A 10,278-nucleotide genomic window follows, 5' to 3' on the forward strand; every position below is an offset into this window, starting at 1 on the left:
ATTGCCTTTCTTTGGGATTGGAATGAAAACTGACCTTTTCCAGTCCCGTGGCCACTGCTGAGTTTTCCAAATTTGCTGGCATATTGAGTGCAGCACCCTCACAGCATCATCTTTCAGGACTTGAAATAGCTCAACTGTAATTCCATCACCTCCACTAGCTTTGTTCATAGCGATGCTTTCTAAGGCCCACTTGACTTCACATTCCAGGATGTCTGGCTCTAGGTGAGTGATCACATCATCGTGATTATCTGGGTCATGAAGATCTTTTTCATACAGTTCTTCTGTGTATTCTTGCCACCTCTTCTTGATATCTTCTGCTTCTGTTAGGTCCATACCATTTCTGCCCTTTATCGAGCCCATCTTTGCATGAAATGTTCCCTTGGTATCTCTAATTTTCTTGAAGAGATCTCTAGTCTTTCCCATTCTGTTGTTTTCCTCTATTTCTTTGCATTGATTGCTAAGGAAGGCTTTCTTATCTCTTCTTGCTATTCTTTGGAACTCTGCATTCAGATGCTTATGTCTTTCCTTTTCTCCTTTGCTTTTTGCTTCTCTTCTTTTCACAGCTAATTTGTAAGGCCTCCCCAGACAGCTATTTTGCTTGTTTGCATTTCTTTCCCATGGGGATGGTCTTGATCCCTGTCTCCTGTACAAGGTCATGAACCTCAGTCCATAGTTCATCAGGCACTGTCAGATCCAGGCCCTTAAATCTATTTCTCACTTCCACTGTATAATCATAAGGGATTTGATTTAGGTCATACCTGAATGGTCTAGTGGTTTTCCCTACTTTCTTCAATTTAAATCTGAATTGGCAATAACGAGTTCATGATCTGAGCCACAGTCAGCTCCTGGTCTTGGTTTTGTTGACTGTATAGAGCTTCTCCATCTTTGGCTGCAAGAATATAATCAACCTGATTTGGGTATTGACTATCTGGTGATGTCCATGTGTAAAGCCTTCTCTTGTGTTGTTGGAAGAGGGTGTTTGTTATGACCAGTGCATTTTCTTGGCAAAACTCTATTAGTCTTTGCCCTGCTTCATTCCGTATTCCAAGGCCAAATTTGCCTGTTACTCCAGGTGTTTCTTGACTTCCTACTTTTCCATTCCATTCCCCTATAATGAAAAGGACATCTTTTTTGGGTGTTAGTTCTAAAAGGTCTTGTAGGTCTTCATAGAACCGTTCAACTTCAGCTTCTTCAGCATTACTGGTTGGGGCGTAGACTTGGATTACTGTGATATTGAATGGTTTTCCTTGGAAACAAACAGAGATCATTCTGTCGTTTTTGAGAGTGCATCCAAATACTGCATTTCGGACTCTTTTGTTGACCATGATGGCTACTCCATTTCTTCTGAAGGATTTCTGCCCGCAGTAGTAGATATAATGTTCATCTGAGTTAAATTCACCCATTCCCGTCCATTTCAGTTCGCTGATTCCTATAATGTTGATGTTCACTCTTGCCATCTCTTGTTTGACCACTTCCAATTTGCCTTGATTCATGGACCTGACATTCCAGGTTCCTATGCAATATTGCTCTTTACAGCATCAGACCTTGCTTCTATTACCAGTCACATCCACAACTGGGTATTGTTTTTGCTTTGGCTCCATCCCTTCATTCTTTCTGGAGTTATTTCTCCACTGATCTCCAGTAGCATACTGGGCACCTACTGACCTGGAGAGTTCCTTTTTCAGTATCCTATCATTTTGCCTTTTCATATATACACAGACATACATACTACATACATACATAAAAGTGATTCACTTTGCTACACCTGAAAATAACACAACATTGTAAATCAACTGTACTCTAATAAAAATTATATAAAAATTGTGGAAAAGATAGTGTTATTTCTTATTAGTTCCTAATTATGACGGATACCTTTTTGTATCCTATGTCTAGAACAGAGGCTGACATAATAAAAGATGAAGTAATACAGTAAAACAAACCTAGAAAATGAATATAATGTGAAATCCACAGGATTTTAACAAAACACACAGGACTTTCACAAAATATCAGGATTTCTGTAGGCTGTGTTATGTGCAGTAGACTGCAAAATGGTCCTTCACTCACTATGTGGAGGTCAAACCCCTGAAACCTGGGAATGCTACCTTATGTAGAAAACTGAGTCTGCAGAGGTAATTAGTGAAGGGCCTAGAGGTGAAATCATCCAGGATTATCCCACTGGACCCCATCTGTAAGAGGCTAACAGATGAAAAGGGGATATGAAAACAGAGCAGAGATTGAAGGGATGTGGCTACAAGTCAAGGAACACTTGGAGCCACCAGACGTGGAAAAGGAAGGAAATGGATTCTCCTCTATAGTTGCCTCTAGAAGGAACACAGCCCTGCCACATTTTGGACTTTGGATTCCAGAACTGTGAAAGAATAGATTTCTGTTGTTTTAAGTTTGTGGTCATTTTTTTTACAACAGCCCTAAAGAAACAACAACAATACAATAGCTAATCCTTAAGGACTCATGATCACATTCTATTTAAAGGAAGAGTTTTGGAGGAAGAATTTTCAAAGGTTCCTAGATGGCTAAGGTCCACAAGCTGGACCCACTCTAGAGAAACTCCCTTAAGGTTCTTTCAACGAGATCTCATTTACTGATCTTAGTGATTTTCAATGCTGGAAAGGGAAAACGCTGCTTTTAATGTAAACACAATGTGTGAGCTTTAATTGACAATTAAAATATAAAAAACAAGTTTGAAAAAACATTGAAAGTTATGTTAATTCTTTTAATGAATAACACGTTGAATCATGAAAAAAATTATAGAATGCCTAAAACTGTGTTTGGAGCTTCCCAGTTGGCTCAAGTGGTAAAGATCCCACCTGCCAATGCAGGAAACGTAAGAGATGTGGGTTCAATCCCTGGGTTGGGAAGATCCTCTGAAGGAAGGCATGGGAACTCACTCCAGGATTCTTGCCTGGACAATCTCATGGGCAGAGGAATCTGACAGAGCTATGATCCACATGGCTGCAAAGAGTCAGACACGACTGAAGCTACTTAGCAGGCATACTCACAGGTTGTATTTAACAATGTATCCTTGCTCTACCTATACTGGCCATCCCCTCTTATAGCCACAGCTTTCAAGTAAATAAACAGCTTGCATGTTTCTTCTTGTGCCATTGTAGACACCACAATTTTGCCTCTAAAACACCACTTCTGCAGCTACTCAGAGTTCAACTCAGTTCAGTCACTCAGATCAGATCAGATCAGTCACTCAGTCGTGTCCGACTCTTTGCGACCCCATGAATCGCAGCACACCAGGCCTCCCTGTCCATCACCAACTCCTGGAGTTCACTGAGACTCACGTCCATCGAGCCGGTGATACTATCCAGCCATCTCATCCTCTGTCGTCCCCTTCTCCTCTTGCCCCCAATCCCTCCCAGCATCAGAGTCTTTTCCAATGAGTCAACTCTTCGCATGAGGTGGCCAAAGTACTGGAGTTTCAGCTTCAGCATCATTCCTTCCACAGAAATCCCAGGGCTGATCTCCTTGCAGTCCAAGGGACTCTCAAGAGTCTTCTCCAACACCAGTTCAAAAGCATCAATTCTTCAGCGCTCAGCCTTCTTCACAGTCCAACTCTCACATCCATACATGACCACAGAAAAAACCATAGCCTTGACTAGATGAACCTTTGTTGGCAAAGTAATGTCTCTGCTTTTGAATATGCTGTCTAGGTTGGTCATAACTTTCCTTCCAAGGAGTAAGCGTCTTTTAATTTCATGGCTGCAGTCACCATCTGCAGTGATTTTGGAGCCCAGAAAAATAAAGTCTGACACTGTTTCCACTGTTTCCCCATCTATTTGCCATGAAGTGATGGGACCGGATGCCATGATCTTCGTTTTCTGAATGTTGAGCTTTAAGCCAACTTTTTCACTCTCCTCTTTCACTTTCATCAAGAGGCTTTTTAGTTCCTCTTCACTTTCTGCCATAAGGGTGGTGTCATCTGCATATCTGAGGTTATTGAGATTTCTCCTGGCAATCTTGATTCCAGCTTGTGTTTCTTTCAGTCCAGTGTTTCTCATGATGTTCTCTGCATATAAGTTAAATAAACAGGGTGACAGTCACTCAGTCGTGTCCAACTCTTGTGACGCCTTGGATTGGAGCATGACAGGCCTCCCTGTCCATCACCAACTCCCGGAGCTTACTCAAACTCATATCCATTGCATCAGTGATGCCATTTAACCATCTTATCCTCTGTCATCCCCATCTCCTGCCGTCAACCTTTCCCAGCATCAGGGTCTTTTCAAATGAGTCAATTCTTCGCATCAGGTGGCCAACGTATTGGACCTTCAGTTTCAGCATCAGTCCTTCCAATGAATATTCAGGACTGATTTCCTTTAGGATGGACTGGTTTTATCTCCTTGAAATCCAAGGGACTCTCAAGAGTCTTCTCCAACTCCACAGTTCAAAAGCATCAGTTCTTTGGCACTCAGCTTGCTTTATAGTCCAACTCTCACATCCATATATGACTACTGGTAAAACCATAGCTTTGAGTACATGCACCTTTGTTGGCAAAGTAATGTCTCTGCTTTTTAATATGACATCTAGTTTGGTCATAGCTTTTCTTCCCAGAAGCAAGCATCTTTTAATTTTATAGCTGCAGTCACCATCTGCTGTGATTTTGGAGCTCCAAAAAATAAGGTATCATATTGTTTCCATTGTTTCCCCATTTATTTGCCATGAAATGATGGGACTGGATGCCATGATCTTAGTTTTCTGAATGTTGAGTTTTAAGCCAACTTTTTCACTCTCCTCTTCACATTCATTAAGATGCTCTTTGGTCCTTCTTCACTTTCTGCCATAACTGTGGTGTCATCTGCATATCTGAGGCTATTGATATTTCTCCCGGCAATCTTGATTCCAGCTTGTGCTTCCTCCAGCCCAGCATTTCTCATGATGTACTCTGCATATAAGTTAAATAAACAGGGTGACAGTATACAGCCTTGATGTACTCCTTTCCCAATTTGGAGCCAGTCTGTTGTTCCATGTTCAGTTCTAATTATTGCTTCTTGACCTGCATACAGATTTCTCAGGAAGCAGGTCAGGTGGTCTGGTATTCCCACCTCTTTCAGAATTTTTTACAGTTTGTGGTGATCCACACAATCAAAGCTTTGGCATAGTCAACAAAGCAGAAGTTGATGTTTTTCTGGAACTCTCTTGCTTTTTCGATCATCCAACCAATGTTGACAATTTGATCTCTGGTTCATCTGCCTTTTCTAAATCCATTTGAACATCTGGAAGTTCACAGTTCACGTACTGTTAAAGCCTGGCTTGGAGAATTTTGAGCATTACTTTGCTAGCATGTGAGATGAGTGCAGTTGTTTGGTAGTTTGAGCATTCTTTGGCATTGCCTTTCTTTGGGATTGGAATGAAAAGTGACCTTTTCCAGTCCTGTGGCCATTGCTGAGTTTTCCAAACTTGCTGGCATATTGAGTGTAGCACTTTCACAGCATCTTATAGGATTTGAAATAACTCACCTGCAATTCCTTCACTTCCACTAGCTTTGTTCATACTGATGTTTCCTAAGGCCCACTTGACCTCGCATTCCAAGATGTCTGGCTCTAGGTGATCATACTATCATGATCATCTGGGTTGTGAAGATCTTTTTTGAATAGATCTTCTGTGTATTCTTGCTACCTCTTCTTAATATCTTCTGTTTCTGTTAGGTCCATACTGTTTCTGTCCTTTATTGTACCCATCTTTGCATGAAATGTTCTCTTGGTATCTCTAATTTTCTTGAAGAGATCTCTGATCTTTCCCATTCTATTGTCTTCCTCTATTTTTTTGCATTGATCACTGAAGAAGGCTTTCTTAACTCTCCTTGCTATTTTTTGGAACTCTGCATTCAAATAGGTATACCTTTCCTTTTTCTTTTGCCTTTTACTTCTCTTCTTTTCACAGCTATTTGTAAGGCCTCCTCAGACAGCCATTTTGCCATTTTGCATTTCTTTTTCTTGGGGATGTTCTTGATTACTGCCTCCTGCAAAATTTCATGAACCTCCATCCATAGTTCTTCAGGCACTCTGTCTATGAGATCTAATCCCTTGAATCTATTTGTCACTTCCACTGCATAATTGTAAGGGATTTGATTTAGGTCATACCTGAATGGTCTAGTGGTTTTCCCTACTTTCTTCAATTTAAGTCTGAATTTGGCAATAACGAGTTCATGATCTGAGCCACAGTCAGCTCCCAGTCTTGATTTTGCTGTATGTATAGAGCTTCTCCATCTTTGGCTGCAAGAATATAATCAACCTGATTTGGGTATTGACTATCTGGTGATGTCCATGTGTAAAGCCTTCTCTTGTGTTGTTGGAAGAAGGTGTTTGCTATGACCAGTGTGTTCTCTTGGCAAAACTCTATTAGTCTTTGCCCTGCTTCATTCCGTATTCCAAGGCCAAATTTGCCTGTTATTCCAGGTGTCTCTTGACTTCCGACTTTTCCATTCCAGTCCCCTATAATGAAAAGGACATCTTTTTTGGGTGTTAGTTCTGAAAGGTCTTAGAACCATTCAACTTCAGCTTCTTCAGAGTTACTCATTGGGGCATAGACTTGGATTACTGTGATTTGAATGGTTTTCCTTGGAAACGAACAGAGATCATTCTGCCATTTTCTAGATTGCACCCAAGTACTGCATTTTGGACTCTTTTATTGACTATGATGGCTAAAGCATTTCTTCTAAGGGATTCTTGCCCACAGTAGTAGATATAATGGTCATCTGAGTTAAATTCACCCATTCCACTCCATTTTAGCTTGCTGATTCCTAAAATGTCAGTGTTCACACTTGCCATCTGTTTGACCACTTCAAATTTATCTTGATTAATGGACCTAATATTCCAAGTTCCTATGCAAGATTGCTCCTTACAGCATCAGACTTTACTTCCATCACCAGTCACATTCACAGCTGTGTGTTGTTTTTCTTTGGCTCCGTCTCTTCATTCTTTCTGGAGTTATTTCCCCAGTGATCTCCAGTAGCATATTGGGCACCTACTGACCCGGGGAGTTCATCTTTCAGTGTCCTATCTTTCTGCCTTTTCATACTGTTCATGGGGTTCTCAAGGCAAGAATGCTGAAGTTTTTTGCCATTCCCTTCTCCAGTGGACCACATTTTGTCAGAACTCTCCAGCAATACCCATCCGTCTTGGGTCGCCCTACATGGCATGGCTCATAGTTTCATTGAGTTAGACAAGGCTGTAGTCCATGTGATTAATTTGATTAGTTTTCTGTGATTATGGTTTTCAGTCGGTCTGCCCTCTCTTGGAGAAGGATAAGAGGCTTATCCCCTTCAGGATCCCCTTCTCCTGATGGGAGAGACTGACTGAGGGGGAAACTGGGTCTTGTTCTGATGGGCGGGGCCATGCTCAGTAAATCTTTAATCCATTTTCTCTTTTCTAACACCATACACAAAAATAAACTCAAAATGGATTAAAGATCTAAATGTAAGACCAGAAACTATAAAACTCCTAGAGGAAAACATAGGCAAAACACATGTAAATCACAGTAAAATCCTCTATGATTCACCTCCCAGAGTAATTGAAATAAAAGGAAAAAATAAACAAATGGGACCTAATTAAACTTAAAAGCTTTAGCACAGTGAAGGAAACTATAAGTAAGATGAAAAGACAGCCTTCAGAATGGGAGAAAATAATAGCAAATGAAGCAACTGGCAAAGAATTAATCTCCACAATATGCAGGCAGCTCATGTAACTCAATACCAGAGAAATAAATGACCCAATAAAAAAATGGGCCAGAGAACTAAACAGACATTTCTCCAAAGAAGACATACAGATGGCTAACAAACACATGAAAGATGGTAAACATCACTCATTATCAGAGAAATGCAAATTGAAACCACAACGAGGACCCATCTCATGCCGGTCAGAATGGCTGCCATCAAAAAGTCTACAAACAATAAATGCTGGAGAGGGTGTGGAGAAAAGGGAACCCTCTTACACTGTTGGTGGGAGTGCAAACTAGTAGACCCACTATGGAGAACAGTATGGAGATTGCTTAAAAAACTGGAAATGGAACTGCCACATGACTCAGCAATCCCACTGCTGGGCATACACACTGAGGAAACCAGAATTGAAAGAGACACATGTACCCAAATGTTCATCACAGCACTGTTTACAATAGCCAGGACATGGAAGCAATTGAGATGTCCATCAGCTTATGAATGGATAAGAAAGTTGTGATACATATACACAATGGAATATTACTCAGCTATTAAAAGGAATGCATTTGAATCAGTTCTAATGAAGTGGATGAAACTAGAGCCTATTATACAGAGTGAAGTAAGTCAGAAAGAAAAATGCCAATACAGTATATAAACACACATATATATGGAATTTAGAAAGATGGTAATGATGACCCTATACAAGAGACAGCAAAAGAGACACAGATATAACGAATAGCCTTTTGGACTCTGTGGGAGAAGCCAAGGGTGGGATGATTTGAGAGAATAGCATTGAAACATGTATATTACCATATGTGAAATAGATGACCAGTCTAAGCTCGATGCATGAAACAGGGCATTCAAAGCCAGTGCACTGGGAAAACCCAGAGGGATGGGATGGGAAGAGAGGTGGGAGGGGTTTTCAGAATAGGGTACACATGTACACCTGTGGCTGATTCATGTCAGTGTATGGCAAAAACCACTACAATACTGTAAAGTAATTAGCCTCCAATTAAAATTAATTAATTAATTAAAAAAACTAAGATCATGGCATCCAGTCTCTTCATGGGAAATAGTTGGAGAAACAATGGAAACAGTGACAGACTTTATTTCTTGGGCTCCAAAATCACTGCAGATGGTCACCACAGCCATGAAATTAAAAGACACTTGCTCCTTCGAAGAAAAGCTATGACAAACCTAGAAAGCATATTAAAAAGCAGAGGCATTACTTTGCCAAGAAAGGTCTGTCTAGTCAAAGCTATGGTTTTACCAGTAGTCATGTATGGATGTGAGATTTGGACTATAAGGAATGCTGAGGGCCAAAGAATTGATGCTTTTGAACTGTGGTATTGGAGAAGACTCTTGAGAGTCCCTTGGACTGCAAAGAGATCCAACCAGTCCATCCTAAAGGAAATCAGTCCTGAATATTCATTGGAAGGACTGATGCTGAAGCTGAAGCTCCAATACTTTGGCCTCCTGATGTGAAGAGCCGACTCATTAGAAAAGACCATGATGCTGGGAAAGATTGAAGGCAGGAGGAGAAGGGGATGACAGAGGATGAGATGGTTGGATGGCATTATGAACTCAACGGACTTGAATTTTGGCAAACTCCGGGAGATAGTGAAGGCCAGGGAAGTGGTGTGCTGCAGTCCATGGGGTTGCAAAGAGTAGACAGGAGTGACTGAACAACAACTCTCATTTGGGGCTCCCTTAAAAAAAAACCTGTGCAGATAGTTGTGCCCTTAATCTAGGCCATCTATACTATATTAAAATAAAAATGTGACATAATTGTTTCACCTCACAATACAAATTTGAGACCATAACATAAAATTCTACGTCAAAACAAAAAACAGTCATAGTAAATTTCCTGAATAGCTGTCGTTTGATTAAACACACACACACACACACATACAGACACAGACAATATGCCGTTACATTGTAGATAACATATCTTTATTTTTAAAGTTAATTTTGGATTTATAAAGAAAGCTTTACACCTTTTGGGATATTTGATTTTGCAATAAATCTTCATCCTTTTATGAAGTAATGACACGTGGTTCACTTGAAAGTAGGAAAAGAACTATTAGAAACAGAAGTTCTCATTCTGAAACTTGGTAGCATGAATCTTAAATTTAGCTAATTGAGAATGAACCATGAAAAAAAGGTCTGGAGTGTTCTAACCAACTGCCTAGAATTTTAGACACACTATTTGACCTTTGACCTTAAATAGACTTCAATGTCAGTAATAAAGGACGACACGCCTCTTTTTTACCTAGCTATGCATAAAGGGCTATTATTACCATGACTCAATGACACAATCCTGTCATTAACAGCTCTCAAAGCCAGAGTGAACACTCGTGGGTTTCTTTAAGTTTTATTTTCTAATTTTATGTTCAAAATACAATTTTGTTTTCTTTGGAATGCACGTTCTACATTGGATCACTTTCTTCTAAAATCCAATATTCCTGATTTATATGAGCTCTCAATCAGTGGCCTAATTTTGAGATGACATCTTTAGGCTCTGATTTCATCAACAGAAAGACCAGTACGACAGGAAGTTGCGCTGACGCTACCACCCTATGTAAACATCCCAGGCATTTTGA

The sequence above is a fragment of the Bos taurus genome, chromosome 16, assembly GCF_002263795.3.
Source record: "Bos taurus isolate L1 Dominette 01449 registration number 42190680 breed Hereford chromosome 16, ARS-UCD2.0, whole genome shotgun sequence".
NCBI lineage: Eukaryota > Metazoa > Chordata > Mammalia > Artiodactyla > Bovidae > Bos > Bos taurus.